The sequence below is a fragment of the Hevea brasiliensis genome, chromosome 6, assembly GCF_030052815.1.
Source record: "Hevea brasiliensis isolate MT/VB/25A 57/8 chromosome 6, ASM3005281v1, whole genome shotgun sequence".
Lineage (NCBI taxonomy): Eukaryota > Viridiplantae > Streptophyta > Magnoliopsida > Malpighiales > Euphorbiaceae > Hevea > Hevea brasiliensis.
Window position 1 is genome coordinate 65,847,884 of NC_079498.1, and position 6,235 is coordinate 65,854,118.

General features: G+C 36.8%; 1 non-coding gene across 1 annotated transcript; it reads right to left on the reverse strand.

The window, feature by feature from the left end:
• Positions 1-3,970: 3,970 nt before the first annotated feature.
• LOC131181255 (small nucleolar RNA R71) lies at positions 3,971-4,077 on the reverse strand. The gene has a single exon (XR_009149881.1). It is a non-coding gene; the product is annotated as a small nucleolar RNA R71 (small nucleolar RNA).
• Between the last annotated feature and the right edge of the window lie 2,158 nt (positions 4,078-6,235).

The following is a 6,235-nucleotide window of genomic DNA, read 5'->3' on the forward strand; positions in this document are numbered from 1 at the left end:
AGCAGAAATTTGAGGAAAAATTGAAGTTTTAACAAGCCCAAAGAGTATCCAATTCAAGGTTAGTGTACTAAATAATTTCTTTTCTTTCTTTAATCTTGTAAGTATGCTAAATCAAGTAGAAATTGTGTGAAATTAAAAGAAAAACTTGAGTAAATGAAATCTCTAAATTTGATAGCCATGAGAAAGTTTAAGGATTGTTGGTTTTTGATGAAATTAAGTGGCTTAATTATGTTATTGATGAGTATAGATGATGGATAAAGTGATTTGGTATGAGTTTGGTGTGTGTATGCCATGAATTGGAAATTGGAGTTAGGGTTTGAGCATAAAATTGAGACTTTGATCATGCAATGGTAAAAGTAAGTTTTAATGGTCAATTAGTGACCATTTGGGTATGTGTGAGTGAGAAATGAAGTGGTTTGTGCAGTGGGAATTGAAGTTAGTGTTGCTGCCTTGGCTGACCTGCAGGACTAACCATGAGTCCAGCAGGTTTGGGCAGCAATAACTGGAGTTGTAGAGGTTCAATTGGTGAAAGGTCAATTGAACATGAAACTAGACACATAATGGCACAATTTTGGTGCAGAAACCTTGCCCAGAAAACCAAACCAAGTTGACCTAAAAATTGCCCTAATCCAGGTGAGTTGCATTCTGCTTGAGCAAAATGACCAAATGAACAGTGTCTATTCATTTGCTCATAACTCAGTGCAGAAATGTTCAATTGACCTGAAATTTTACCAGAAGAAAGCTAAGACATAGACCTACAACTTTCATGAAGAATACAAATCCAAATTCTGATCATAACCTAGTCCAATTGCCAACCAAACTTAGGTTACCAAATCTGGCAGAACCAGTTTTGCCCATAATTTTGGATGCTGTCCAATCCGGCCAGTTATGGTGTTTAGGCCATAACTTGAGCTACAAAACTCCAAATGGAGTGATTCAAAAAAGGAAATGTAACTAGACAAAATAAGGAACAACTTTTATGAATACAACTTTTGCCAAATTCCTACTGTACAAATGACCATTTTAACAGTAAATATGAGGCTTGAAATCTGAAACTTTTGAATAGCTAACACTAAGCTTAGAAATGGTATTGTCAACCAATACTAACAATTTTAGAGTGCAAAATGTGGTATGTTGGGAGTATTAGAACCAATGTACCTATTGTCTATGCAAAAGTCAATATTTTAGTTGACTAATGAAATGAATAGTAACACCTAAACTTAAATTTCAAGAATTGTACAATTTAAAAGTGTAACATGCCCTAGTACACCTAACAAGATTGGTTTGGATAGGTTGGCATGCCAATAGGGTTCAGTTAGCAGTACTACACATGGCACTATGCCGTTCTGTGATTTTATGGCTTTTAGCCATTCTGACATTGTGTTGAGACTTGGCCTTGTGTCTAATGTTATTACAGCTTATTAACTATTCTGTTGCACACCGGGAGATACATATGTAACCAATGGTGTTACGGCCCGAGGTACTTGATACTCAGTGCCAATTTACCCGTTTATCAAGTCTAGTCATCCAGTATAGGTTACTTGGGCAACCAAAAATAAAAATGGATAAATTTAATGAAATTATGAATATAACAAGTACATAATAAATAAGATTACCAATAATGATCGAAAAATGGTCTGCATAAGACATCAGAACATGGACTGCATATTTATTTTTTGTTATTTCTTTTTATTTTATTATTGGCACCACTAAGCATTATTACTTAGCGCATTGCTTTTTGCCACGCGTAGGTTTTGGAGAGACCGATAGAGAGCCCAGTAGACCACAGACTAGATGAGATCATCTGTAGCTCTGCATAGTATTCGTGTCACCTCACCAACGTCAGTGCATTGGTAGGACACTAGATTTCATTTCGGGTATTTTGTAATTAACTTTTATTTTTCTCATATGTAATTGAAACTTATTTAGTGTATTTTGGTATTAATGTAAATAGTAGAAATTGTGTTTATGAATGAAAAAGTGAATATTTATTTATGACTTTTACATGAATATTATATGAGATGAATGATTGAGAAATGGAAATGTTGTTGAAAAATATTGAGATTTTGTTGATGAAATGGAGTTTACGATTGATTGAAAATTTTGGAAGTGTTTTTCACAGGTTCCGAAGAACTGTTTTCTCCTTTTTTAGCCGGTACTCTGTCGAATTTTTTATAAAACTTGTGGAACGTCAAATAAATTTATGATTTCAATAAATGACTGAAATGAATTATATTTCATAAATTGTACTTCATAACTATGAAAAAAAATATATTAGGAAGAATAAAAATGATTGAGATAAAATATGGTATTTCGGTACACTGTGTGACATATCTTACTCGGCTATACTATAGACGGGTAAGGGAGCAACCAATATAAATAGAAAAGAAAACATCAGGAAAGGAGGTCAGTCACTATCATTGGGACTGCTGCTGAAGGTTGCTATTGTCAGACTCTACATCAGTACCAAAAGAAGTTTTTCAGCTGAAGCTTCATAAGATCAAAGCTGCAAACTCTCTTTGGTTCCTTCGTTTCATGTCCTTAGATAGATTTTATTATTTTATTTCTTCTGCATAACTCTCTTTTTATTGTTTTTATTTTTTTATCATGACTTTGCTGTACTCACCATGAGTGAGTAGTTTTCTTATTCTGGATTTGGGAGAGTAGCTCTTGTAATTATTATTATGGATGAATACTGAGTTTTATTTATTGGATTTGAGATTCGTTTCTTGATTTAATTTCTTGCAATCTTAATGCATGCTACGTGTTGGTGCCCACATAGTTATGATTGTAGATGTTAATTGAAGGAGTGAAAGGTGAAGATTAACATTAGAAAATCAAGATCTTGAACCTAGGAATTCTGACCTAGACATAGGATGATACCTTTGTGGAACCTAAAAATTGGTCAAAGGTCTTAAAGGATTTTAATTAATTTGATCACCACGAAAGTAGGGTTCGAGTTAATTAGAATACACCCTAAATGCCTTAAGAGAGGATTTAGGAGAACTTAGGACTGATTTCCATCAAGGAAAACGATCTTCAATTCAGTAAATAAACGAGATAACATCCCTAGTAAGATTCAAGTGTGAAATCTTAATTCCAGAATTGCTTCAAAAAAAAAATCATTTCGTTTTAAGTTTACCATTTTAGTGTTTAAAGTTAACAAACTTCATTCTCTAAGTATTCGATAGCCTAGACAGTCAAGATTTCTGTGTAGATTGGTACTTGCCAAACAAAATTCCTCATGGGAACGATACTTTACTTATCACTTTATTACTTGTTAGCAATACGTGCACTTGCGGTGATTGCAAAATAGCGAAATAAGTTTTTGGCACCGTTACCGGGGAATTTTGGTTTTAGTAATAGGCGATTTAGCTGATTTAGGCAATTATATTTATTATTTAATTTTATTTTACTGGTTGTATTTCTTTTCTTTTCTCTCAGGTGCCCGATCTGGTATATGACCAGAACAAAGCCAGAAGAAATTTTGGACTGTGATCCAGAAATAGACAGGACTCTGAAAGCCATCAGGAGGGAAAGGAAACATCAAGAGCACAGTCAAGGAGATCCTGAAATCCCAACCATGGCCGATAATAAAGACAGACCAAGACTTTTGAGAGATTACGGAGCTCCATCTGTCCAAGGATTTCAGCCCTGTGTCACTAGACCCACAGTGAAAGCCAACAACTTTGAATTAAAACCAACATGGCTCCAAATGATTCAATAAACCCAATTTGCAGGTTCACCAACAGAAGACCCACACTATCACCTCCAGTGCTTTCTTGCCCTATGTGATACATTCAAAATGAATGGAGTGTCTGATCAAGCAATAAGACTCAGAGCATTCCCATTCTCCCTTCAGGACAGAGCAAGGAAGTGGTTATTTTCTCAACCAGCTGGAACATTTACTACCTGGGAAAACCTCTCTCAAGCTTTTCTAGCAAGGTATTTCCCTCCTACAAAGACTGTAAAGCTGAGGCTTGAGCTCAACACCTTCAGACAAAAGGAAAGAGAGTCACTCTATGACGCATGGGAAAGATATAAAGACCTGCAGAGGGAATGTCCACACCATGGCATAGAAGATTAGCTATTGGTGCAAAATTTCTATAATGGATTACTATCCTCTATAAGGAGCACAGTTGATTTAGCTGCAGAGGGTGATCTAATGGAGAAAACAGTGCCACAAGCACTTAAACTTCTAGAAAGGGTTGCATACCATAATTATTAGTGGTCAAATGAAAGAGGAAATACAAGAAGAACTGCAGGGGTCCTGGAAGTAGATGCCCTAAGCATGATAAATGCCCAGTTTGATCAGCTCACAAAGAAACTCGAAAGAATACAAGCCAACGCAGTTGGTATAAATAGTCAACCTGAGGGCAGCTATGAAGGAGGATACATGAATTCAGAATACAACAATTTCAACAAACCTATAGAACAGATGAACTATGTGAATAATGGAGAAAACTTCAACTAGAGGCAGCCAAACAATCCGTATTCAAATACTTACAACCCTGGATGGAGAAACCACCCAAATTTCTCATGGTCCAATCAGTAGAACCAGCCAACAAACAAGCAACAAGGGTACAAAGCTCCAGCACCCCCTAGATTTCAGAATAGAGGTCAGAACTTTGCACAGCCACCACTACCTCTCTAACCTCAACAACCTGAACCAAAAATGACCATGGAAACTATGATGGAAGGATTCCTAGTAGCTCAACAACAACAAACTAAATTGATTAAACAGCTGACGTCCAGAATGGACGAACTTGCTACCCATAACAAGATGCTAGAGAATCAAATCGCTCAGCAAGCAAGTTCTTCAAGTAAGGCTGCTGGCAAACTGCCCAGTCAAGTAGAAATGAACCCAAGGGAGCATTGCAAGGCAGTTGCACTAAGGAGTGGGAGAACTCTAGTACAACCAGAGGTAGAATCAATAGAAGAAACCATAGAAAAATCTAAAGACCAAGCAGAGAAAAAGGAGGAAGAAGTTAAGAAAGATTAGGAAGAGGAAGCAAGGAAGATAAAGAAATTACCAGAACCATATCAGCCTCCCCTACCTTTTCCTTAGAGATTTCAGAAAGCCAAACTGGACAAGCAGTTTGGAAAGTTTTTAGAAGTTTTGCAGAAACTTTACATTAACATCCCCTTCACTGAAGTACTTTCTCAGATGCCATCTTATGCCAAATTCCTTAAGAAAATTCTGTCAAAGAAAAGGAAGCTAGAAGACTATGGAACAGTAGCTCTAATGGAGGAATGCAGTGCCATTTTGCAAAACAAACTGCCTCCGAAATTGAAGGATCCAGGAAGCTTCTCCATACCCTATATCATTGGTAATAAGAAAATAGACAAGGCCCTCTGCGATCTTGGGGCAAGCGTCAGTCTAATGCCTCTATCAATATGCAAAAAGCTAGAGATCGGGGAACTGAAACCCATAATAATCTCATTGCAATTGGCTAATCGATCCATTAAATATCCTATAGGAATACTTGAGAACATCCCTATCAAAGTGGGCAAATTCTTCATTCCACTGGACTTCGTTGTCCTTGAGATGGAAGAAGTGTCCAAATTCCTATCATCTTGGGAAGACCATTCTTAGCAACCGCCAGAGCCATCATAGATGTCAAAAATGGACGATTAACCCTCAAGATAGGAGAAGAAGAAGTAGAGTTCAACTTGTTCGACACAATGAAACACAAATTTGAACTTGATGAATGCTTCAAGGTTGACATAATTGATAAACAAGTTAAAGAGGAATTTCATAAGACACATCCTAAAGATCCTCTTGAAGCATGTATTGTGCGCAGCCACACAGTGGATGATGAAAATACAGAAATAGCAGCATGTGCACAATAGTTGGCTGCTCCTTCAACCCTACCCTTAGCTAAGGCTTCCAAGATGGAAGATTTGAAGGAGGAATAAACCGAAGGTAAGCTCCAGGAAAATGCCAAACAGGCAGAGCTTAAACCTCTCCCATCTTCACTAAGGTATGCATTTCTGGACTCAAATTCTAAATATCCTGTTATAATCAATGCTAGCCTGTCTAAGTTAGAAGAGGAAAAATTGTTAAGAGAACTTAGGATCCATAGCAAAGCATTAGGGTATAAAATAGAAGACCTGAAGGGAATCAACCCTTCAATTTACATGCATAGGAAAACCATGGAAGAAAACAGTAAACCCACAATCGAACACCAAAGAAGACTTAACCCAAACATGAAAGAGATAGTCAAGAAAGAAA